Source organism: Oncorhynchus clarkii, chromosome 20 (genome assembly GCF_045791955.1).
Source record: "Oncorhynchus clarkii lewisi isolate Uvic-CL-2024 chromosome 20, UVic_Ocla_1.0, whole genome shotgun sequence".
In the NCBI taxonomy this organism is placed as follows: Eukaryota; Metazoa; Chordata; class Actinopteri; order Salmoniformes; family Salmonidae; genus Oncorhynchus; species Oncorhynchus clarkii.
The window spans coordinates 54,505,720-54,532,937 of NC_092166.1; the positions used below are offsets into that span (position 1 = coordinate 54,505,720).

At 43.8% G+C, this 27,218-nt stretch overlaps 1 pseudogene; it reads left to right on the top strand.

Annotated features, from left to right (window-relative positions):
* The window catches only part of LOC139376535 (zinc transporter ZIP11-like), a 146,014-nt pseudogene that overhangs the window by 83,381 nt on the left and 35,415 nt on the right, over nt 1-27,218 (top strand).

Consider the following 27,218-nt stretch of genomic DNA (forward strand, 5'->3'; position numbering starts at 1 on the left):
ACGCAGACCTTCGTCATAGTCAATGTAGCTTTTTCCTAGAAGCTTCAATCTGATATGGACATGTATATGCTCCCTGCTTTTCTTTTCCCGTTTAGCTGAACGATCAATGTTCTTCAGGTGACCGTACCCACCTTTCGACCAAGGCTCAGACTTTCCAAAAAAGCAGGCAAGGCCAGCAATATAGGCGGCTTGATGAAAGGCTTCCTGCTAACCAGCTATACCTCTGATACCAGTTGCAGTTGGCATTGAACACCCCCACCTTTTCATCCTTCTTCATGAAACTGATCTCAGGCAGAGGTCGATCCTCGCTTTTAATTCACACCTTTTCTGTGTACCCCAGGGGTTTGCCGTTCTACCATTCTGTCGGAGAAAACGTCACACTCGCACTGGTAGCCAGCGACTGAAATTTGGACACAAAAATAAAATTTCAAAACCAAGAAAACAATTTATAATATACCTTCTCCGTCTCCTGTAATTTGAAAAAAAGCATGTCAAAAAAATGCTCAACTATTACTCTTCACTCTTAATCTCTATCCAACAATGTCCCTATCTTCTCAACACATAGAACCCCCATAATGCTTTGTGACACTATCCCAATATAACACACTAGGTTCATTCTCTGATCCTAATTCTATGATTGGATGTACAACGTCAGTTTATGCTGAAAAAGCTTAGATTGATTGGAGGTCCTCCGGAAGTAGTCATAATTACCATGTATGTCAATGGAAGGGGGTTGTGAACAAGGTGCGACAGCGCCTCTTCCGCCTCAGGAGGTTGAAAAGGTTTGGCATGGGCCCTCAAATCCTCAAAAAGCTCTACAGCTGCGCCAGTGAGAGCATCTTGACTGGCTGCATCGCTGCTTGGTGTAGCAACAGCACCGAGGGGTGCGGATAGCCCAGGATATCACTGGGGCCGAGCTCCCTGCCATCCAGGACCTCTACAGTGGGGCAAAAAAGTATTTAGTCAGCCACCAATTGTGCAAGTTCTCCCACTTAAAAAGATGAGAGAGGCCTGTGATATTCATCATAGGTACACTTCAACTATGACAGACAAAATGAGAAAAAAAAATCCAGAAAAACACATTTCTTTTTTATGAATTTATTTGCAAATTATGGTGGAAAATAAGTATTTGGTCACCTACAAACAAGCAAGATTTCTGGCTCTCACAGACCTGTAACTTCTTCTTTAAGAGGCTCCTCTTTCCTCCACTCGTTACCTGTATTAATGGCACCTGTTTGAACTTGTCATCAGTATAAAAGACACCTGTCCACAACCTCAAACAGTCACACTCCAAACTCCACTATGGCCAAGACCAAAGAGCTGTCAAAGGACACCAGAAACAAAATTGTAGACCTGCACCAGGCTGGGAAGACTGAATCTGCAATAGGTAAGCAGCTTGGTTTGAAGAAATCAACTGTGGGAGCAATTATTAGGAAATGGAAGACATACAAGACCACTGATAATCTCCCTCGATCTGGGGCTCCACGCAAGATCTCACCCTGTGGGGTAAAAATGATCACAAGAACGGTGAGCAAAAATCCCAGAACCACACGGGGGGACTTAGTGAATGACCTGCAGAGAGCTGGGACCAAAGCCTACCATCAGTAACACACTACGCCGCCAGGTACTCAAATCCTGCAGTGCCAGATGTGCCCTCCTGCTTAAGGCAGTACATGTCCAGGCCCGTCTGAAGTTTGCTAGAGAGCATTTGGATGATCCAGAAGAAGATTGGGAGAATGTCATATGGTCAGATGAAGCCAAAATATAACTTTTTGGTAAAATCTTAACTTGTCGTGTTTGGAGGACAAAGAATGCTGAGTTGCATCCAAAGAACACCATACCTACTGTGAAGCATGGGGGTGGAAACATCATGCTTTGGGGCTGTTTTTCTGCAAAGGGACCAGGGCGACTGATCCGTGTAAAGGAAAGAATGAATGGGGCCATGTATCGTGAGATTTTGAGTGAAAACCTCCTTCCATCAGCAAGGGCATTGAAGATGAAATGTGGCTGAGTCTTTCAGCATGACAATGATCCCAAACACACTGCCCGGGCAACGAAGGAGTGGCTTCGTAAGAAGCATTTCAAGGTCCTGGAGTGGCCTAGCCAGTCTCCAGATCTCAACCCCATAGAAAATCTTTGGAGGGAGTTGAAAGTCCATGTTGCCCAGCAACAGCCCCAAAACATCATTGCTCTAGAGGACATCTGCATGGAGGAATGGGCCAAAATACCAGCAACAGTGTGTGAAAACCTTGTGAAGACTTACAGAAAACAAATAAATAATAATAATAAATTGCAAATAAATTAATAAAAAATCCTACAATGTGATTTTCTGGATTTTTTCCCCATTTTGTCTGTCATAGTTGAAGTGTACCTATGATGGAAATTACAGGCCTCTCTCATCTTTTTAAGTGGGAGAACTTGCACAATTGGTGGCTAACTAAATACTTTTTTGCCCCACTGTATATCAGTGTGCAAGGAAGGACTGGAAAATCGTTCACGACTCAAGCCACCCAAGCCATAAAGCGTTCTCTCTGCTTCCGCATGGCAAGTGGTACCTGCGCATCAAGTCTGAAACCAACAGGCTCCTGAACAGTTTCTATCCCCAAGCCAAAAGTCTGTTAAATAGCTAACAAAATGGCTACATGGACTATCTGAGTTGATCCTTGTATTTATTTATATTTTTTGTCACAGGACTCTACACACTCACACGCACACTGACACTCCCACACACACATTTATACGGACTCTAAAAACAAACCCACACACTCACATACAATCTTAATTTATGCTGCTGCTACTCTGTTTATCATATATCCTGATGCCTTATCCCTATACACATCTACCTCTATCATTCCAGTATCCCTGCACATTGTAATTAGGATATTGGAACTGACTCTATTAGTCGCTTCTAACTTTCTTGTGTTCTTATTTTTATTTACCATGTGTTTTTGTTCTACTTTATTTTTAGTACCACATGGATATTGATTACTGCATTGTTGGGTTTCAGAGCTCACAAGAAAGGCATTTCACTGTACTTGTGCATGTGACAATAAAATCTTGGAACTTAAAGCAAAGATTAGATGACAGCCATGGTAAGCCTGGAGAGGTGACACGTCCGACATGGTTTATTTTGAGGACCGTTAAAAGTCACTATCTACAGCAGTGATTCCAATAATGTGGTTGAACTGTGGTCAAGTATCTGTGTGTAATTTAATCTCCTCCTCCCAGCCCCTTACTTTGTAACATGTGGCCCATTAGCTTGTGGAGAAAATTGATTGTATTATGAGTCATGGGAGTGTGCATGTGTGCTCGTGCATGTGTGATGTGACAAGTGATTGACAGGTAGAATGGCTGTACTAGAGATTGTCAATCAAACCTTGCCAAATAGAATCCACAGTGACATTCAGCCACAGCACGCACACACTCCTGATGAGCCCTCAGCTCTTAGAGGGATGTGGTCCCGGACAATGTCTGAAGGCTCCTATCTATCACATACTAATTACTGTGATCCTTCAACACCTTTTCTCCCTAAGGGCCCTAGTGGCTGCTGTAATGAATGGCCTTCAATGGGATGACTATATGATCGAATTCGCCAGAAAAAAACATTATTTCCAGAGTTTGACGTAGCTGTATTTTAGTCATTGGGTGTGGAGAGAAGATGGTTTCACAAAGAGAGCATTAGTACTACCTGACATTGCTGTGTGTGTACTATGTTGGTGTGTGGGTGGGAGGGTCTCAGTGTGTGTGTCTCTTGGTGTGTGTTCCTGTGCTACTATTGGTATTTACTCAATTTGAATTTAAGCTGATTTCCCCTGTGTCCTGTGCTGTCCTTTTCTAGAATTGCTTACCGTCTGACAAAGTGAACCAGTGTTTATGTTTGCAAAGGTTGTTTGCAAGGACTTGCAGTCAGAAAACACAATCACATAGTCAAGAAAGGACATGACTTGTAATTAGTAAAAAAAAACTCAGCAAAAAAATAAATGTCCCTTTTTCAGGACCCTGTCTTTCAAAGATAATTCATAAAAATCTAAATAACTTCACAGATCTTCATTGTAAAGGGTTTAAACACTGTTTCCCATGCTTGTTCATTGAACCATAAACAATTAATGATCATGCACCTGTGGAACGGTCATTAAGACACTAACAGCTTACAGACGGTAGGCAATTAAGGTCACAGTTATGAAAACTTAGGACGCTAAAGAGGCCTTTCTACTGACTCTGAAAAACACCAAAAGCAAGATGCCCAGGATCCCTGCTCATCTGTGTGAATGTGCCTTAGGCATGCTGCAAGGAGGCATGAGAACTGCAGATGTGGTCAGGGCAATAAATTGCAATGTCCGTACTGTGAGACGCCTAAGACAGCGCTACAGGGAGACAGGACGGACAGCTGATCGTCCTTTCAGTGGCAAACCACTTGTAACAACACCTGCATGGGATCGGTACATCTGAACATCACACCTGCGGGACAGGAACAGGATGGCAACAACAACTGCCTGATGGAGGAATGCACAATCCCTCCATCAGTGCTCAGACTGTCCGCAATAGGCTGTGAGAGGCTGGAATGAGGGCTTGTAGGCCTGTTGTAAGGCAGGTCCTCACCAGACATCATCGGCAACAACGTTGCCTATGGGCACACATCCACCGTCACTGGACCAGACAGGACTGGCAAAAAGTGTTCTTCACTGACGATTTGTGGTTTTGCCTCACCAGGGGTGATGGTTAGATTCGTGTTTATCGTCGAGGGAATGAGCGTTACACCGAGGCCTGTACTCTGGAGCGGGATTGATTTGGAGGTGGAGGGTCCGTCATGGTCTGGTGCGGTGTGTCACAGCATCATCGGACTGAGACAGGAATGTCATTGTTCTGCCATGGCCAGTGAAGAGCCCGGATCTCAATCCCATTGAGCACGTCTGGGACCTGTTGGATCGGAGGGTGAGGGCCAGGGCCATTCCCCCCAGAAATGTCTTGCAGGTACCTTGGTTGATAGTGGGGTAACATCTCACAGCAGGAACTGGCAAATCTGGTGCAGTCCATCAGTCCATGAGAAGGAGATGCACTGCACTACTTAATTCAGCTGGTGGCCACACCAGATACTGACTGTTACTCTTCATTTTGACCCCCCTCCCCAGCCCTTTGTTCAGGGACACATTATTCCATTCTTGTTAGTCACGTGTCTGTGGAACTTGTTCAGTTTATGTCTCAGTTGGTGAATCTAGTTATGTTCATACAAACATTTACACGTTAAGTTTGCTGAAAATACGTAGTTGTCAGTGAGAGGACGTTTCATTTTTTGCTGAGTTTAGTAATTTGAGTGTATGAATTCCTCAGAGGTTATTATCTGTATTGACCAGGAGAAGAGGCTAGTTGACTCCTGAATCTACCTCAGTTATAGCTTAAGTTTCATATAATTAAAGTTTGAGCTTTCTTCTCTCTCTCCGATGCTACTTCCTCCTTAGCATTAATCTTATCACTCTCTCTCTCAGCAGCTCATAATGCAATTTATGAATGAATAAATGTACCCTGAGCTCAAATATGTACACTGAACAAAAATCTAAACGCAACATGCAACAATTTCAAATATTTTACTGAGTTACAGTTCATGTAAGGAAATCAGTCAATTGAAATGATCAAGGCACAAGGCGAGACGCAGATGCAGAAACACAGGAGGCAGATGATTGGAGTCTTACAATGTTTATTAATCCAAAAAGGGATAGAGCAAGAGAATGGTTGTGTAGAGGCAAAAGGTAAAAAAAAAGTCCAATAGGTACCGAAGGGCAGGCAGATTCATGGTCAGGGCAGGCAGGATGATCAGGCAGGGGTCAAAACCGGGTAAGACTAGCAAAAGAGAATAGAAAAGGATTACGGGGAAGAACACGCTGTTTGACTTGACTAAACATACAAGATGAACTGACACAGAGAGACAGGAAACACAGGGATAAATACACTGGGGAAAATAAGCGACACCTGGAGGGGGTGGAGACAAACACAAGGACAGGTGAAACAGATCAGGGCGTGACAGAAATAAATGCATTAGGCTCTAATCTATAGATTTCACATGACTAGGAATACAGATATGCATCTGTTCGTTACAGATACCTTTAAAAAAATGGTGGCGTGTATCAGAAAACCAGTCAGTATCTGGTGTGGACACCATTTGCCTCATGCACAACAACACATCTCCTTCGCATAGAGTTGATCAGGCTGTTGATTGTGCGGGAACTGGAACATGCTGTCGTACACAGCTGTCCAGAGCATCCCAAACATGTTCAATAGGTGACATGTCTGGTGAGTATGCAGGGAATAGCTTCCAGGTGATGGCGACGGGTGAATGGCATGGCACTGGGCCTCAGGATCTTGTCACGGTATCTCTGTGCATTCAAAATGCAATTTGTTTGTCGTACATAGCTTTGGCCTGCCCATACCATAACCCCACCACCACCATGGGGCACTCTGTTCACAATGTTGACATTGTGCAAACTGCTCACCCACACAACGCCATACACACTATCTGCCATCTGCCTGCCATCTGCCTGGTACAGTTGAAACCGGGATTCATCCATGAAGAGCACACTTCTCCAGCTTGCCAGTGACCATCGAAGGTGAGCATTTGCCCACTGAAGTCGGTTACGACACCAAACTGTAGTCAGGTTAAGATCCTGGTGAGGATGACGAGCATGCAGATGAGCTTCCCTGAGACGGTTTCTGACAGTTTGTGCATGAATTCTTTGTTTGTGAAAACCTACAGTTTCATCAGCTGTCTCGGTGGCTGGTCTCAGACGGTCCCGCAGGTAAAGAAGCCAATTTATGGTAGAGAAATTAACATTCAATTATCTGGTATAACAGCTCTGGTGGACATTCCAGCAGTCAGCATTCCAATTGCACGCTCCCTCAAAACTCGAGACACCTATGGCATTGTGTTGTGTGACAAAACTGCACATTTTAGAGTGGCCTTTAATTGTCCCCAGCACAAGGTGCACCTGTGTAACGATCATTCTGTTTAATCAGCTTATTGATATGCCACAACTGTCAGGTGGATGGATTATCTTGGCAAAGAAGAAATGCTCACTAACAGGGATGTAAACAAATATATACACACAATTTGAGAGAAATAAACTTTTTGTGCGTATGGCAAATATCTGGGATCTTTTCTTTCAGCTCATGAAACATGGGACCAACACGTTACGTGTTGCGTTTTGTATTTTTGTTCAGTGTATGTGGTCTGTAAGGATCTAAGTGAACTAACTAAATGCTCTCTTTTGTCCCAGTATTTTCCTCCTAATAGAGCAATTACACATAAGGATGGTGAGACCCTTTTCATAACTGTGTAGGAATAAGAGCATGTGAGCGGAATTGAATGGTTGGAAATCCCGCTCAGCGCATGTCCTTTCCTACCACTCAGCTAGAACCACTCTGCCCTCCAGCTCCAAATACACTCCATTCATTAAAATCACAATTTAACCAACACCCATCTATTTTTGTGACTACCTGGACCTACCAATTGGTTTAAGTATTGAAACCACACCATATGGATTTGAATTAAAGTCTTTGAATAAACACGAAAAGGTGGATGTATGAAGCAAATATCATTTCAAATAGGCTACATGTCATATTAAACAGCATATAAACACTATATCCATCGCCAGTCCCACTGGCTCCAGGTCATCTATAAGTATTTTCTAGGTAAAGCCCTGCCTTATCTCAGCTCACTGGTCTCCATAGCAACACCCATCCGTAGCACAAGCTCCAGCAGGTATATTTCACTGGTCACCCCCAAAGCAACACCTCTTTGGACACCTTGCAAAAGTCACTGAAGCTGGAGACTTATATCTCCCTCACTAAATATAAGCATCAGCTGTCAGAGCAGCTTACCGATCACTGCACCTGTACACAGCCCATCTGTAAATAGCCCACCCATCCCCATATTGTTAGTTTTTTGCTCTTTTGCACCCCAGGATCTCTACTTGCACATCATCTGCACATCTGTCACTCTAGTGTTAATGCTAAATTGTAATTATTTCACCACTATGGCCTATGTATTGCCTTACCTCCCTAATCTTACTACATTTGCACACACTGTGTATAGATTTTTCTATTGTGTTATTGACTGTACATTTGTTTATCCCATGTGTAACTCTGTGTTGTTTGTGTCGCACTGCATTGCTTTATCTTGGCCAGGTCGCAGTTGTAAATGAGAACTTGTTCTCAACTGGCCTACCTGGTTGAATAAAGGTGAAATATTTTTTTTTTTTAAAGTACAAACTCATGCTTTTGGGATTAGATTCCACAATGGTTATTTAGTTGTGGACACTAAATCACTGCACTCCCTCTCTTGCTGTTGGTCCTCATCTTTGTTAGTCACCTTGATTTAGCACCAGTGTTTTATCACTGTCTTTATGAAAATATTTAGCAAACTCCTTGACAGTAGCTTAAGCAAAGGGCTATAGCAGCACACAAGTAGACCACAAATGCATGCTGGGGCGGGGATGCCCTGAGCTCGGGAAGTGAGCGCAACGCGAGAAGGCCGACGCTCCAGTCTTTGGGAATCTCGCTCCGCTCTCCAGGAAAATTTGGACATGCTCCGCTCCAGCTCCGCTCCGCTCACATAGTCTGGTATTAGTAGCCTAAACCAAGGCTGACGTACATCCCCGTATCTTATCCTTCGACCCTGTGTGGATGGGTAATTGGGGTCTTTGTCCCTCCGCTCCCCACTCAATGGAGCGTACGGGCATATGATCTTTTTTAATATGCTCAAGATTGCTCTCAAGTGTGTGTGGTATGCTTTTGCGTGTGCGTGCCCGTGGGTGTGTTTGTGTGTGGGATGCTTGTGTGTGTGTGTGTGTGTTTTCCTGGCACTTATTCCCAATGATCAGAGAGATGAGTAGGTTAATTATAGTACAATCAGAGCCTTCTTCCTGTAGATCAGTTTCTACTCTAGGGGGGTTGGCTGTTGGTGCTGGAACCCATTGCCCAGCTGCAATCAATCAGCCCCCCTACAAACACACACACACACACACCACAGACACACACACAACAGACACACACACACACACACACAACCCCATCTCCCGACCACTTTTACTCTAATGCAAGATGAGAGCCAGTGAAGTGGGCACCTGAGCTCCTGGCAGCCCCATGCAAATGCGTTTCTCCAGCTCGTATGCTAGGTTTGCCCACGCTAAGGTCACCATATGGGAATAAGGTACAGGCCACACGCTAATTAGCGGGCACAGGGTCATGCTGACAAGTGTTATCTTGCCTTTGAAGCCTTCTGATATTGCTGTCTCTTTCTCTTTATTTGGCTCCCCTACTCACATAACTAATTTAATTGTGAAAAAGAACATTTCTATTTGAATTTATTCAGCTGATTCAGGGCTCTACACTACATTTTTCCACTGGTGCGACCCACTTATTAAGTTGATGGCAATAATGACCTGACCTGTGTCTCATAATGTACATTCATTACATACAAAACCAGGCTAATAATGACTAGCCATCTTTTAAATTGTCATGCCCTTGCAAGGCTTGACATTCAGGTAAATTTGCCAGTGGCACACCAGGCCAGTGCCAACTGAAAGCTACTGGCCCAAATGAAAAAATACTGACCTGGGTAAGTGGATGCTGCATGCATAATTTAAATGTTATCTTTAATTCGCGGGCTGGGGAAAGTAGCTTATCATGACCTACTTTCCATTGTCACACCCTGATCTGTTTCACTTGTCTTTGTGCTTGTTTTCTTTTTGGTAAATTCTGTTTTCCTGGTTTTATTTTTCCCGGGTTTCCTAGTTAATTATTTTATGAATTCACACTTTTTTTTGTAGAACAACTAAAACAATTGAATGTACTAAGACCACAACAATGCTTTAACCACATCAGGAGGCCACTTTTGAGGTCTGGGAACAATCCCTTCAAAATTAGAAAGTTGAAGCTCATTTGTTACATTTCTACACAATTTAAAACCCCTACAATGCTATTTGGAGAACAGCAAAAACAAACAAAATTGATCCCATTCATTGTAGAAAATAGTAAAAATAAAGAAGAACCATTGGAATGAGTAGGTGTGTCCAAAGTAGCTTAGTAGTAGTGATTCATGTGTTATGGTTTAGATGGAAGGATCTAGGTGAAAATGTATTTGAGGCCGGAGGCAAAGTACATAAGGGGCCAGTGTTTGAGACATAATATTTTCATGCGGGGTTGCAGAGTCTGTCAGGACCGACGTAAGTGTATTCTATGGAGTCCCAAAAACCAACGCGTTAACAGTACAGTGGAATTGGGGAAGTGGAATTGAATATGACTGGGGCGGAGATTTGTGAGGCTCATAGATTAAGGAAGTGGGTAATAGTCTCTGGGGAACGATACCACTCATCTGTGTATAGTGATACAGGGGATAGCTCATAGTAGAGGAAGGACAGCTAACTGTGCACAGTACAGAGATTACTATGAAGTCAAGTTGAACGTCACACATACCCAGATCATGGTGGGAGTAGCAGAGATAGTGTTGTCATTCCAGACACAATTGTCCATTTTCAGTGAGGGGTTCATCGAAAGCAATACAACTACTATGCATGGCTCTGACCATAGAACTAGAAACAATACCTGAATCATTTTACATGGCGACGGGTGTGGAACCAATTTTGGGGTTGGATAATCAATGCAAAATGCCAGGGGAATGGATTCTAAAAAGTAACAAGTTAAAATTGGCACGGCCAAGCACTCCTTCCAAATCAGAAAACCTTGGGCGTTTTTTTTAACCTCGTGAGACACTTTATTCCGTCTTCATCTGAAATAGCTTCAAATAACTGACGAAAGGGAGGAGGGGTCACGAGAAATTAAAGTGGAGTTAATATTGTGAGTAATTCTTTGTGGAGTTTGGTAACCCCAATGCTGTCGCTTGATAGAATTGCTTTTCAGAACTCTACAAATAATGTTCTTCGGTACCCAATTTTATCGATTTCTGTGCCTCTCGCGGCGGTGTCTAGGGTGTTCAAATTTCCTCATTCATGGCTCGAATACACGCCCACTATTAACAATTTTCCAAGTTAGTGATACCCACTTCTCCGGCGAGTAGTTACGGTATTTGTGCCTATTAATTGGCCACGGCACCTGATACCTTGTGTTAGAACCAAAACTGAAGAGTCTGCCAATTTACTGCTGGAGAATACCGGAGCCCTAATGTCGATACACCAGTGTCACGTTTCAAACATCAATGTTGTTGACAACACACATTACCAAAATTATTCACAGTTGTCTTCCATTTTCCACATAATATGTCACGGTTGCCTGCCCCAATAGGGCATAAACCAACCTCTCTCCTTATTGCTACTGCTAATACACGCAAGTCATGTTCAAACAACGTTCAAATACCTTCTTGCTTTTCTAACCATGAATGTGTTTCAACCTTCTGCAACCATCCACATTCCCTCCTTTTGTCCTTCTCCATGGACTACTTCTCTACAACCTACCGTACTAGTACCCCCCCCCCCCCCCCCCCCCTATGGGTTTAGTAGGGAACCAACTCCACTTGGTATTTACCCCTTAGGACTTAACCTCTGCAAGTACCAACCTGCTTTGGCTTACCTTCCAGGACTTACCCTATGCTTATATGAAGCTAGCAGGAACCAACCCACTTGGGATATACCGCTTTGGACTTATCCTGCGCAGGGACTAACCTGCCCAGGATAACATTCCAGAACTTACCCTATACTTTATGGTACTCGCAGGAACCAACCCCCTCGGGATTGACCCCCTAGGATTTACCCTCTGCAGGTACTACCCTGCTCTGGTTTTCTAGGTCCATATCCTATCATTTGTTCAGCCTACGACTCTCATCTCCTCAATAAATCAGAATGAGTGATAACAGGTATAGGAACTGTGCCTAGCTTGTTTTTGGTGCCGGCTCCTGTTTCACTGATTCAGACGTTCTAGTTCGACTGTAAATCGTGGTGAATCCTGTCGACAATGCCAACTGTTAGTAAAATTGAGTAAAACTCAGGACAACTAGTAAACCTCAAATCAAGTTCATTCACCCAATGTGTAAACAACTGAAAAAACAAAGACTTATTTCCACCAGAACAAGTATTTTTACCCTCCCATTAGGCGGAGTCAACTCCTTGCATATCTATGCTATTATTACAGCGAACTTCCCTACCGGTGAGGTGACCTCCTGTATACAGGGATCTATAGCTAGTCTTACAAGTGTTTTACCTTCTTGGATGAACCCCTCACTGAAAGTTGACAATAGTGGCTGTACTGCAGCGCCAGCTGTGCCACCAGAGACTCTGGGTTTGCGCACATGCTCTGTCGTAACCAGCCGCAACCGGGAAATCCGTGGGGCGACGCACAATTGGCCTAGCATCATCCGGGTTAGGGATGGCTTGGCCGGTAAGGATATCCTTGTCTCATCGTGAACCAGCGACTCCTGTGGCGCGCCGGGCGCAGTGCACGCTAACCAAGGTTGCCAGGTGCACGGTGTTTCCTCCGACACATTGGTGCGGCTGGCTTCCGGGTTGGATGCGCGCTGTGTTAAGAGGCAGTGCGGCTTGGTTGGGTTGTGTATCAGAGGACGCATGACTTTCAACCTTCGTCTCTCCCGAGCCCGTACGGGAGTTGTAGCGATGAGACAAGATAGTAGCTACTAACAATTGGATACCACGAAATTGGGGAGAAAAAGGGGTTAGAAAAAAAAAAAGAAAGAAAGTTGACAATAGTGTCTGAAATTACAACACTATCTCTGCTACTCCCACCATGATCTGGGTATGCGTGACGTTCTACTTGACTTCCATAGTCGCCTCTACATGTGACCGACCGGCTCGATTCGGTCTTATGTAGCAAAATGTGAAATGGTGTTTATTTTTATTTTTACATTGGATAAAAGTAGAGACTCAGAGCTAGAAAAGGATGTATCATACACTACAGTTGAGGAACAACAGGAAAGTAATTCTGCTTTGAAAGTTGATCAACTTTTATCCTCGCTTTTTTTATCCTTGCTTCCTTTCATTGCTTAATCGTCTTCTAACATTGCTTAATCGTATTCTAATCTGAAAGATTGCTTGATTGGCAAGCGCAGTGTGTTGTAGGAATGTTGTCTGAATGTGGTCTTCTCTTCCTTACAGATAAGCTTGAGAACGGAGGAGACGTGTACCAAAGGAAGAAAGGCCCCTACGCCGATGCTGGCTCTTCAGACTCCGAGGGACAGGAAGTGGGCAGTCGGCAACAGGATGGGGCAGGGCAAACAGGAAGCAGCTGGAGGCGCATCGTCCTCCTGATCCTGGCCATCACCATCCACAACATCCCAGGTGAGAAGACGAACCCACCATAGCCCAGTCTGTGTTGCTCAGTCCTAAATCAACCCCTCCCTAACTTCTAGATCCTAGCCCCTATTATATTTCCCTAGTCTTTTCATCGACATCTGAATTGAATAGGTTCGGTTCTTAAGGCACAGTAATATGGTAACAGGCTGATTCCCTTTTGTGGAATGTTACCCATATTGCTGAAGCTACACCTCAGCAATCCTCTCAGAGGGAGTAGTGGGTAGGGGTCATTTTAGTATAGCTAAAGATATATCTTTAGCGGTGATTTTGAAGAGCCAACACACCATTTGCTCTAGCTTCCTCCTCTAGTTGGTAGGCTTGGGCGGTACACTGTATATACCGTATACCGGGGTATTTGGAATAAGCCACGGGATGGTTTTTCAATATAATCAAAACAATGTCTTTGAGGTTTTTCAAACAATTTGAATATTTGTAGCTACTTTTTAAGTTAATACCTGCAGTCAACTTGTGCACTACGTTATCTTACATTATGAAGCTTACAGTAGTTCCGCAGAACTGTTGACCCAGTCACCTGTTTGTAAAAAAGCACAACGGGAGAAAGCGGGAGCTGGTGAGTCCAGCTGTGCATTTGGTTTAACTTGCTAGTTAGGTAAGTAAGTGGCTCAATTAATAAGGAGGCCAATGGGCTTTTTGTGTTTATAACACCGCCTTGTGTACTAAAACGGTAATGAAACTGAGATTCCGGGATGAGAGAAGGACGGTAATGATGATGTGAACATCTGGATACCGCCCAACCCTACTCGTCTGACTGATGATGGAGTATTGATGAGGATGAGTTGTGCTTTCCTGAAGGGGCTATGCACTTACCGCTAGGCATCCCCTGCTTGTCGAGGAAACTCTGCTCCTATATGTGTTTTTACCGAAATGAGCTTAAACCTGCACCAACTGGGAGAAGCAATAGCAGTGTTTTTCAGAGGTTTCAGGGGGGAGAGTGTGATCCGTGGTCGTAAGAGTGGGACAGGCTTAGGATGCAGGAGCATCCCTGTGTCACTCCACATGTGTTAGTGAAATATGGATGAGAACAAAAAAAAAACGGTCCATTAATTCAATGTACAAAACATAGTTACCTAATCCATGGCCTCGCCCCAAGGTGTGGTCCTTTTAATTGGAGGAAAAAGTCAGAGTGAGAAGTTTAATTGATTCCTGTGTTCACAGGCAGTCTAGCTTAACTCCACGTGAACAGATGTGCATAGTTTAATGACAGTGTCGAGTGAAGTTGCCCCTACACGCTGATCTTGGGTCAGTTTTACATTTTCAACGCTAATGGTTAAGGTTATGGTTGGGGGAGGGGAAGCTAGATCTGTACCTAGGGGGAATTTCACGTCAGTGTTTTAACGCCAGTGTTTTCCAGGTTGTGCGGATGAACGCACATCCATATGAATTGGTGACATGTACCGTCTGTGATATCATGGCTGGTGAAATACAGTAATCTGAATCAGCACGCATAGCCACAATGTGTTATAAACTAGACAGACACATAATTTACCTGGTATATCTTAATGTTAGCATGACAAGGCCATGTTACAAGGCGTCAATTCAGTGCAGTTTTTATTGGGGGGGCGGGATATCAGAGCTGGTGAAATGTAGTCATTTGAAACAGAACGTATTGACAATTACAATACACATACAGACTGGTATATCTCAATGTTATCATGACAAGGCCATGCATGCTACAAGGCGTCAATTTAGTTTCAATTTTGTCGGAGTCTGGAAGTGGTGATCCTAACTGACCTAAGACAGGGAATTTTTACTAGGATTAAGTGTCAGGAATTGTGAAAAACTGAGTTTAAATGTATTTGGCTAAGATATATGTAAACTTCCGACTTCAACTGAAGTCCCCACAAGAATAGTAAACAAACAAAACATTTGACCAACTGGCAACATTTTGTTCTTCCACACACGGTCATTTGCTATTTCTAGGGGGTTTAGGGTTAAGGTTAGAATTAGTGTTAAGGTTCAGAGCTAGGGTTAGTTTTAGGGTTAGGAGATAAGGTTAGCTTTAGGGTTAAGGTTGGGTTTCGGGAAAATAGGATTTTGAATGGGACTGAATTGAGTGTCCCCACAAGGTCAGTTATACAAGACTGTGTGTGTGTGTGTGTCTGGTAATCGTGTTGGATCAGGGACAGGGAAAATGTAATCAATCAACAGCTCAAAGCTGACAGGTATGGGAGCACTCAAAGGCATAATTTAACTTACTGAGGATTAGCGTGATAGCATTAGAATGCATACAAATATACTACTGGACCCCAGTCTTCTCTCCCAGAGCCATCATCATGCTTCTCTGGTCATCAATGATTATTGACTAGATGTATTACTACCATTACGCCGCTGTTCATTGATTATTAATTTCCATTAGCATTAGTATGTACAGTATCTATCCTGCTACTGGTCACTATTACTTGTGTTTACGTGTATATATTACCATAAGTATTTATGTATACCTGCTACCAGTCACTTCAACAACCAAATAAAATAAACATAAATAGCAATTAGACCTAGACGACAAAACTTCCTCTGATATAGATCATCAATATTTACATTTCCCAATATACATAATTGTGGAGATGGATGGATGGATGGATGGATGGATGGACACACACACACACACACACACACACACACACACACACACACACACACACACACACACACACGACTGTTCATCGTAGAATGTTTCCTTATCTCGGCTGGTGTGGACTGGACTGATCTGAACCACAACACAGAAACCTCCCTAGGCTTATTAGTTACCAGTAGTCAGCCCACTGAGCCATTCACCAGTCCACTGTTAAGCTTCCCCACATTGAGCCCTCCAAGCCATGCTGCTGTCTCTGACTGTCCCTGTCCTCCCCTGAGAATACACTGTGTGTGTGTGTCACATTTACATGATAGAAGCTTGGCAAGCCACAGAGCACTACCAAGTCTTTTCTCTGGCTTAACCAACAAGGCGTGCAACACATTTGACTGTGCGATTGACAGCTGAATTACAGTCCCCCTGAGAGGTCACTAGCGGTTGGGGACACAGATCCCACACACACACGCACGGACGCAGGCACACACACCCATACAGTATACACAAACAACCCCTAGCCCCCCAGATGAAGGAAGTGAGAGAGCAAAATGGAGGGGACAACACAGATAGAGGATGAGTACATATGAGCTAGTTCTGGTCCAATGGCCCAGCTCCAGGCTCTGCCCCAGGCTCAGTGGACCAAACAAAGCCCCCCTTCTGGCGATGCTCAACCGTGGTTGGCTGTAGGCTTGTCCTCTGGGCCTGTGGCCTTTTCTTTAAAGCCTCATTGCTCAGCTTAATCTGCACTCATGTTTATAAGAGCTTTTGGCATTTAGCCCTTTGAGGTGTATAGTCTCTTCTTCTTTTTTTATCGCCAAGCAATGATTCCATGTTTACTCTGTGCTTGACACTGAAAGGGACATACTTCGGTATAGATTGTTTGGAAGGTAATTTATATTGGATCTAAATAGTTTTTCTTCCCTTAGTTGTTTCCCTGAGCATTCTCTCTCGTGTTCCTCTACACCTCTTGTTTTCCATGCTGACTGTGTGTGTGTGTCTGCTTGAGCATAGATGTGCATGTGTGTATGGGTGTGAGTGCATCTGTGCCTGACCATGCACATACAGTTGAAGTCAGAAGTTTACATACACTTAGGTTGGAGCCATTAAAACCTATTTTTCAACCACTTAACTAATGTCTTGTTAACAAACTATAGTTTTGGCAAGTCGGTTAGGACATCTACTTTGTGCATGACACAAGTAATTTTTCCAACAATTGTTTACAGACAGATTATTTCACTTGTAATTCACTGTATCACAATTCCAGTGGGTCAGAAGGTTACATACACTAAGTTGACTGTGCCTTTAGACAGCTTGGAAAATGCCAGAAAATTATGCCATGGCTTTAGAAGCTTTTGAGAGGCTAATTGACATAATTTGAGTCAATTGGAGGTGTACCTGTGGATGTATTTCAAGGCCTACCTTCAAACTCAATGCCTCTTTGCTTGACATGGGAAAATCAAAAGAAATCAGTCAAGACCTCAGAAAAAAAATGTAGACCTCCATAAGTCTGGTTCATCCTTGGGAGCAATTTCCAAATGCCTGAAGGTACCACGTCCATCTGTACAAACAATAGTACGCAAGTATAAACACCATGGGACCACGCAGCCGTCATACCACTCAGGAAGGAGACGCGTTCTGTCTTCTAGAGATGGACATACTTTGGTGAAAAAAGTTCAAATCAATCCCAGAACAACAGAAAAGGACCTTGTGAAGATGCTGGAGGAAACAGGTACAAAAGTCCTATATCGACATAACCTGAAAGGTCGCTCAGTAAGGAAGAAGCCTCTGCTCCAAAACCCCCATAAAATAGCCAGACTATGGTTTGCAACTGCACATGGGGACAAAGATCATACTTTCTGGAGAAATGTCCTCTGGTCTGATGAAACAAAATAGAACTGTTTGGCCATAATGACCATCGTTATGTTTGGAGGAAAAAGGGGTAGGCTTGCAAGCCGAAGAACACCATCCCAACCGTGAAACACGGGGATGGCAGCATCATGTTGTGGGGATGTATTGCTGAAGGAGTGCACTTCACAAAATGGATGGCAGCATGAGGATGGAAAATTATGTGGATATATTGAAGCAACATCTCAAGACATTAGTCAGGAAGTTAAAGCTTGGTCTCAAATGGTCTTCCAAATGGACAATGACCCCAAGCGTACTTCCAAAGTTCTGGCAAAATGGCTTAAGGACAACAAAGTCAAGGTATTGGAGTGGTCATCACAAAGCCCTACCCTCAATCCTAATCCTCAGAAGGCAGACCCTAAACGTTTGACCCATGTTAAACAATTTAAAGGCAAGGCTACCAAATACTAATTGAGCGTATGTAAACTTCCGACCCACTGTGAATGTGATGAAAGAAATAAAAGCTGAAATAAACAATTCCCTCTACTATTATTCTGACATTTCACATTCTTAAAATGAAGTGGTGATCCTAACTGACCTAAGACATGGATTTTTTTACAAGGATTAAATGTCAGGAATTGTGAAAAACTGAGTTGAAATGTATTTGGCTAAGGTGTATGTAAACTTCCGACTTCAACTGCACACGTGTGTGTATAAGCAGCTTCCCAGTATATTCCTCGCTAATGTTCAGTCTCTGTTGACTATAAAGTAGTCAAGCTCAGGGTAAGGATATCCCTTCAGAGAGACATCAGGGACTGTAACATACTCTGTTTCACAGAGTCATGGCTCTCTCCAGATATACTGTCCCCGTCCATACAGCCAGCCGGGTTCAAATCAAATCAAATTTATTTATATAGCCCTTCGTACATCAGCTGATATCTCAAAGTGCTGTACAGAAACCCAGCCTAAAACCCCAAACAGCAAGCAATGCAGGTGTTGAAGCACGTTGGCTAGGAAAAACTCCCTTGAAAGGCCAAAACCTAGGAAGCAAGTCCTGGCTGTGCCGGGTGGAGATTATAACAGAACATGGCCAAGATGTTCAAATGTTCATAAATGACCAGCATGGTCAAATAATAGGTCTGGGACAGGTAGCACGTCAGGTGAACAGGTCAGGATTCCATAGCCGCAGGCAGAACAGTTGAAACTGGAGCAGCAGCACGGCCTGGTGGACTGGGGACAGCAAGGAGTCACCATGCCAGGTAGTCCTGAGGCATGGTCCTAGGGCTCGGGTCCTCCGAGAGATAGAAAGAAAGAGAGAATTAGAGAGAGCATACTTAAATTCACACAGGACACCGGATAACACAGGAGAAGTACTCCAGATATAACAAACTGCCCCTAGCCACCCGACACAAGTCCTGCAGCATAAATACTGGAGGCTGAGATAGGAGGGGTCAGGAGACACTGTGGCCCCATCCGGACAGGGCCAAACAGGAAGGATATAACCCCACCCACTTTTCCAAATCACAGCCCCCACACCACTATAGGAATATCTTCAACCACCAACTTACCATCCTGAGACAAGGCCGAGTAGAGCCCACAAAGATCTCCGCCATGGCACAAACCAAGGGGGGAGGGCGCCAACCCAGACAGGAAGATCACATCAGTGACTCAACCCACTCAAGTGACGCACCACTCCTAGGGACGGCATGAAAGAGCACCAGTAAGCCAGTGACTCAGCCCCTGTAATAGGGTTAGAGGCAGAGAATCCCAGTGGAAAGAGGGGAACCGGCCAGGCAGAGACAGCAAGGGCGGTTTGTTGCTCCAGAGCCTTTCCGTTCACCTTCACACTCCTGGGCCAGACTACACTCAATCATATGACCCACTGAAGAGATGAGTCTTCAGTAATGACTTAAAGGTTGAGACCGAGTTTGCGTCTCTCACACGGGTAGGCAGACCATTCCATAAAACTGAGCTCTATCGGAGAAAGCCCTGCCTCCAGCTGTTTGCTTAGAAATTCTAGGGACAATTAGGAGGCCTGCGTCTTGTGACTGTAGCGTACGTGTAGGTATGTACAGCAGGACCAAATCAGAGAGATAGGTAGGAGCAAGCCCATGTAATGCTTTGTAGGTTAGCAGTAAAACCTTGAAATCAGCCCTTGCCTTGACAGGAAGCCAGTGTAGGGAGGCTAGCACTGGAGTAATATGATCAAATTTTTCTAGCAGCCGTATTTAACACTAACCAAAGTTTATTTAGTGCTTTATCCGGGTAGCCGGAAAGTAGAGCATTGCAGTAGTCTAACCTAGAAGTAACAAAAGCATGGATTAATTTTTCCGCATAATTTTTGGACAGAAAGTTTCTGATTTTTGCAATGTTACATAGATGGAAAAAAGCTGTCCTTGAAACAGTTTTGATATGTTCGTCAAAAGAGAGATCAGAGTCCAGAGTAACGCAGAGGTCCTTCACAGTTTTATTTGAGACGACTGTACAACCATTAAGATTAATGGTCAGATTCACCCATGACCCGTTCGGAAACCAGATTGCAAAGCGGAGAAGATACGGTGGGATTCAAAATGGTCGGTGATCTGTTAGTTAACTTGGCTTTCGAAGACTTTAGAAATTGATTGTTGAGAATTGTCTGTTAATTGAATGATAAGAATTTTCCGCCCTGAAACATATAATTGTATGGAATTGATTAGAATGTATAAAATCATAATCAATAAATGTGTAGCCCTAGTCAGAATTAGGGTATAGACAATATGTCTTTATGGTATTATAAACACAGACTTGTATTCTTGACTTCAGAACGTTCCGTGAATAAACCTTTTTGACTATTTAGCTGGGCCTCCGTCTGTTTCATTTCTATCAGTATCTTACAAATCCTGATATAGCAGACTGAGTAATCACAATTAAATTGGGTTATGAACCTGGAGAACAAAATTCTCTTATCAGAAAGGCAGGGTAGGATAGATATAGGTCTGTAAAAGTTTGGGTCTAGAGTGTCTCCCCCTTTGAAGAGGGGGATGACCGGGGCAGCTTTCCAATCTTTAGGGATCTCAGACAATACGAAAGGGAGGTTGAACAGGCTATTATTAGGGTTTGCAACCATTGTGGTGGCTAATTTTAGAAAGAGGGGGTCCAGATTGTCTAGCCCAGCTGATTTGTGGTGGTCCAGATTTTGCAGCCCTTTCAGAACATCAGCTATCTGGATTTGGGTGAAATGGGGGAGGCTTGGGCAAGTTGCTGTGGGGGGTACAGAGCTGTTGACCGGGGTAGGGGTAGCCATGTATAAATTCATGGCTAGCCATAGAAAAATGCTTATTGAAATTCTCGATTATCGTAGATTTATCGATGGTGACAGTGTTTCCTAGCCTCAGTGCAGTGGGCAGCTGGGAGGAAGGAGGTACTCTTATTCTCCATGGTCTTTACAGTGTCCCAGAACTTGTTGGAGATTGTGCTACAGGATGCAAATTTCTGTTTGAAAATGCTAGCCTTTGCTTTCCTAACTGAGTGTGTATATTGGTTCCTAACTTCCCTGAAAAGTTGCATATCGTGCAGGCTATTCGATGCTAATGCAGTACACCACAGGATGTGTTTGTGCTGGTCAAGGGAAGTCAAGTCTGGAGTGAACCAGGGGCTATATCTGTTCTTAATTCTACAATTTTTGAATGGGGCATGCTTTTTTAAGATGGTGAGGAAGACACTTTTAAAGAATAACCAGGCATCCTCTACTGACGGAATGAGGTCAATATCCTTCCAGGATACCCGGGCCAGGTCGATTAGAAAAACCATGCTCTCTGATGTGTTTTAGGGAGCGTTTGACAGTGATGAGGGGTGATCGTTTGGCCGCAGACCAAGTATGCACGCAGGCAATGAGGCAGTGATCGCTGAGATCCTGATTAAAGACAGCTGAGGTGTATTTAAAGAGGATAGGTTGGTCAGGATGATTTCTATGAGGGTGCCCGTGTTTACGGATTTAGGGTTTACCTGGTAGGTTCCTTGATGATTTGTGTGACATTGAGGGTATCTAGCTTAGATTTTAGGAAGGCCTGGGTGTTAAGCATGTCCCAGTTTAGGTCATTTAACAGTATGAACTAAATGGGGGACAATTAATTCACATATGGTGTCCAGGGCACAGCTGGGGGCTGAGGGGGTCTATAACAAGCGGCAACAGTGAGAGACTTATTTCTGGAAAGGTGAATTTTTAAATGTAGAAGCTCGAACTGTTTGGGCACAGACCTGGATAGCAATGCAGAACTCTGCAGACTATCTCTGCAGTAGATTGCAACTCCACCCCTTCAGACGGCTAGGACATCAGGGTTGGCGGATTGTGCTAAAGCAGTGAATAAAACAAACTTAGGGATGAGGCTTCTGATGTTAACATGCAAGAAACTAAGGCTTTTACGGTTACAGAAGTCAACAAATGAGAGCTCCTGAGGAATAGGAGCGGAACTGGGGGCTACAGGGCCTGGGTTAACCTCTACATCACCAGAGGAACCGAGGAGAAGTAGGTTAAGGGTACGGCTAAAGGCTATAAGAACTGGTCGTCTAGTGCGTTCGGAACAGAGAGTTAAAGGAGCAGATTTCTGCGCGTGGTAGAATAGATTCAAGGCATAACGTACAGACAATGGTATGGTAGGATGTGAGTACAGTGGAGGTAAACCTTGGCGTTGAGTGACAATGTTTAGTCTCCGGAGGCACCAGTTAAGCCAGGTGAGGTCTCTGCGTGTGTGGGGGTGGGACAAAAGAGCTATCTAAGGCATGTTGAGCTGGACTGAGGGCTCTACAGTGAAATAAAACAATAAGCAATACCTCACAATCAAATGCTGACCATATTACCTCCCAAGACAGTTATCTGCGGTTATAGTCACAGCTGTGTGTATTCACCCTCAAGCCGATGGCCCTCAAGGAAATACATTGGACTTTGTGCAAACTGGAAACCACATATCCTGAGGCCCCATTTATTGTAGCTGGGGATTTTAACCAATCAAATTTTAGGAAAACGCCACCAAAGTTCTATCAACACATTGACTGTAGTACTCGCGCTGGAAAGAATTTGACCACTCTCCCTTCCGGGATGCCTGAAAGTCCCTTGCCTCCCTTCTGCTAATCAGATCACAATTTTGATTCTCCCTTCCTATAGTCAGAAACTCCAACAGGAAATACCTGTGCAAAGATCTATTCAATGCTGGTCTGACCCAATCAGAAACCATGCATCAAAGATTGTTTTGATCATGCAGATTGGGATTTGTTCCGTGTAGCCAATGAGTATACACGGAAACGGTGATTGACTTCATCAGTAAGTGTATAGGGGATGTTGTTCCCACTGTGACTATTAAGACCTATCCAAACCAGAAACTGTGGATAGATGGTCAGCATTCGCACAAAGTGAATGCATGAACCACCACATTTAACCATGGCAAGGTGACTGGGAATTTGGTTGAATACAAACAGCGTAGTTATTCTCTCCGTAAGTCAATCAAACAAGCAAACGTTTCAGTGACAAAGTGGAATCGCAATTCAACTTCTGTCTTCATGAAATGCTTTGAAAGGCTAGTTAGGGATCATATCACCTCTACCTTACCTGACACCCTAGACCTACTTCAATTTGCATACTGACAAAATAGATCCACAGACGATGCAATCACCATCGGACTGCACACTGCCCTATCCCATCTGGTCAAGAGGAACACCTGGGGCGGCACGGTAGCCTAGTGGTTAGAGCGTTGAACTAGTAACCAGAAGGTTGCAAGTTCAAATCCCCAAGCTGACAAGGTACAAATCTGTTGTTCTGCCCTTGAACAGGCAGTTAACCCACTGTTACCCACTAGGCTACCATTGAAAATAAGAATTTGTTCTTAACTGACTTGCCTAGTTAAATAAAGGTTAAAAAAAAAAAATATATGTAAGAATGCTGTTCATTGACTATAGCTCAGCTCGGACCCTAAGAACTGTTGCAATGTTGCCTGGGTGTTATGTTACAGTCTTCATGTGCTGGTGATTCCAGAAAGAGTCAGGTGAGGTGAATGGTGGTCATAAATATAGGCCTACGGATGGTCCAAATTTACCCTAATGGACGTCGCATACACTTGCCTCCACGCCTGTGGGATGGTCTGGGACACTAAGAATTTCCTAACTGCGAACACACACACAGCCTAAATCACCTAGCGTGTGTTTGACTGAAGATGTCCATTGTTTTTTCTAGCTTCTAGATAATAGCAGAGTAGCACGGTGGTGTAAGGGTGGATGTGTACCCCCCCAGTGGTAGGCTGTGTGTGAGTGCACTTATGTGTGCATCATTAACCTCGGGGCCCTGGATCTTATCCCAGCCCTGTGCAACTGGGTCCTTTACTTCCTGATGGGCCACTCGGCATCACTGACAATCTGAAATGATCCACCCACACAGACCGTGTTGGGAAGAAGGCTCAACAGCGCCTCTTTCACCACAGGAGGCTGAAGAAATTAGTCTAGGCCCCTAACTTTTACAGATGCACAATTGAGAGCATCCTGTCGGACTGTATCACCTGGTATGGCAGCTGTACTGTCTGCAACCTCAGGGCTCTCCAGAGGGTGGAGACGTATCACCGGGGGCACACTGCCTGCCCTCCAGGACACCTACAGCACCCAATGTCACAGGAAGGCCAAAAAGATCATCAAGCTCATCAAGCCAAGGCGAGGTCGGTACAGATGCATCAAAGCTGGGACAGAGAGTCTGAAAAACAGCTTCTATCTCAAAGCCACCACTCTGTTCAATAGTCATCACTAGCCGCCTACCACCCGGTTACTCAACCCTGCATCTTAGAGACTTCTGCCCCGTAAACATAGACATGGAATCACTGGTCACTTTAATAATGGAACACTAGTCACTTTAATAATGTTTTCATACTGCTTTACTCATTTCATTTGTATTATATTCAACTGTATTTTTGTCAATGTCACTCCTACATTGCTCGTCCTAATATTTCTATATTTCTAAATTCATTCTTTAACTTTTAGATTTGTGTGTATTGTTGTGAATTGTTAGATAGTACTGCACTGTTGGAGCTAGGAACACAAGCATTTTGCTACACCTGCCATGCTATTACACCTGGCATCTGCTAGAATTTGTGTATGTGACCAATAAGATTTGATTTGATAAGCTATTCTGATAGTGCAGGCCTTGTGCGAAATCCTGGATGAAGGATCCAGGCCCCTCGCTGGCACACATCAATTCCCACATCAATTAGCTACAGCTTGGCTAGTGCGAACATGGAAACATGTTTATTATTTCCCTACAGAGAAGACGCAGGAAGACAAAAACAGAGTTAGTTACTATACATGGCTGAGTGTGTTTTTGTACATCTCTCCCGTTCCCCCCCCCCCCCCCCCCCCCTCTCTCTCTCTCCACATGTGCTTCCCTCCCAGTACTGGGAACAGGAATGGTAATTAAACTTCTCCTCCCTGGAAAAGTAGTTGTTCATTATCTCTAGGGCTCAACGTGCTGAGAGCTGGGAGGAAACCATATGTCATTCTTTTTCAGGATTAGTTACCTGTGTGTCCCTCAGAGTTGATGCATTATTGCATTTAGTCCATATGCATCTTTGCTCGGCTACATCAGCCCTTTGAACATGCCTAGAATGGCCTATTGCCCATTAAGGGAAATGTTTCTCTACCGCTTTGAAAATGCACTTGTCTGTTTGACGGCTTCTTTCCTTCTCTCCGACTGTCTATCTAATTAGAGATGTTGTATGCAAACCAGCGAGTCAAGAGTTTTCTTCACTTCACACTTCTTTGCCAACTCCAGACTTTTGTACCACAGGGACCAACCTCTTACCTGGCAATTAAATGATCTATTGATATTTCTGTCATCATTCTGACCTTGTCAGCAATGATTATGTAGAGACAGGAGACAGCGCCTTAATAGAATAATGACAGCAGTAGGACAGCTCGATGGCATTTTCTGACACTTCATGGTGACAGCGTGACATTGTTATGATAGCCTAGTGATAGTGCTATTTTCAAAGAGAATGGGGGACAAATAACAATAAAATAATCGACTGGATGCTTTTTAATGTCAGTCATGCAAACTTAGCCTCCACAGTGACTCGCACACACTTATCTCTGATTAGTTAATTAGTTTGCAGTATTATAAGATTATGCCCACTGTAATCTTATAATACTGCGAACTAATTAACTAAGCCACCACCCCCTTTCAAAATGTTCACCTTTTGTTGCCTTACAGCCTGAAATGAAAGCACATGAAATTAAACTTTATTTACTCACAGTAACCCACAATATAATTGAGAAAAAAATATATATAAAAAACTCTGAAAATGAGCTAAAAGTGAAACAGTGAAACACCGTATTTGGATAAGTGAACCCCCCCCTTAGAAAAATGAGAAGATTTCATTTACAATTCTGCAAGGAGGAATGGGCAAATGTTGCACAGTCTAGGTGTGCAAAGATAGAGACGTATTCAAAGAGACTCATGGCCGTATTTCAAGCAAAAGGGGGTTCCACCAAGTATTAACTCAGGGGGGTGTTCACTTATCCAAATAGGGTATTAAACTGTTTTAATTTTTATTTAAAACGTTTTTATTCATTTTATTTTAACTTGGATATTGTGGGTTACTGTGTGTAAATAAAGCCGAAAAAGTCCGATTTTTATGTGTTTTCATTTCAGGCTGTAAGGCAACAAAAGGGGAACATTTTGAAAGGGGGTGGTGACTTTCTATACCCACTGTAGCTGTATTAGCAAAGTTACTTTTATTCTGTTTGTCTTCGTTGTGCCTGAGCTCAGAGCATGTAGATATGTTGTAAGGATTGCTGAGATGCACAAAAACAATATAACATAACATAATGGCTGAATCTTTCTTTTATTAAGTGAAGTTGAACTTTGTACCTTTCCAAGGAGTAGACATGTATGACACATCAAACGCCATCAATCCAATTATATTGTTCGTGTACACATATTTTGCAGATGTTATCGCGGGTGAAGCAAATGAGCTCGGACTAGGTCCTGGAGAGATGGAAAGAGACGAGGAGGAATAGTACACATCTTCCTCCTCGTCTTTCTCTTCTTCCTCCTCCTCCTCCTGTTCCTCCTCCTCCCTTCCTTCCGTTCCTCCAGGACCTCGGCTGAGCTCATTTGATAAGATGTTCATTTGTTGAATGACTCACTAGCAACATTTAACGACAACACCCACACAGCAAGGTGTGTGTAGGTGAGCATCTGGCGTTGCTGTTACCAAGGAGCGAGGCACCCTAGGCCTCGAAGGTCTTGATGAATTAATATATTTGGAGAAAGGGGAGAAGAGTTGGAAGAGGGAGTGGAGGAGAGAAGAGAGGGGAAGAGGTGAAGGGGGAGTGTCTGTTAACAATGGATGATGTCAGGGCCGACTGCCTTGTGTGAAACAGCATGAAACAACAAGCGGAGATGTCACGACATGGCCGCCAGCAGACAGAGACACACACGCACGTACACACACACTCCAAACCTG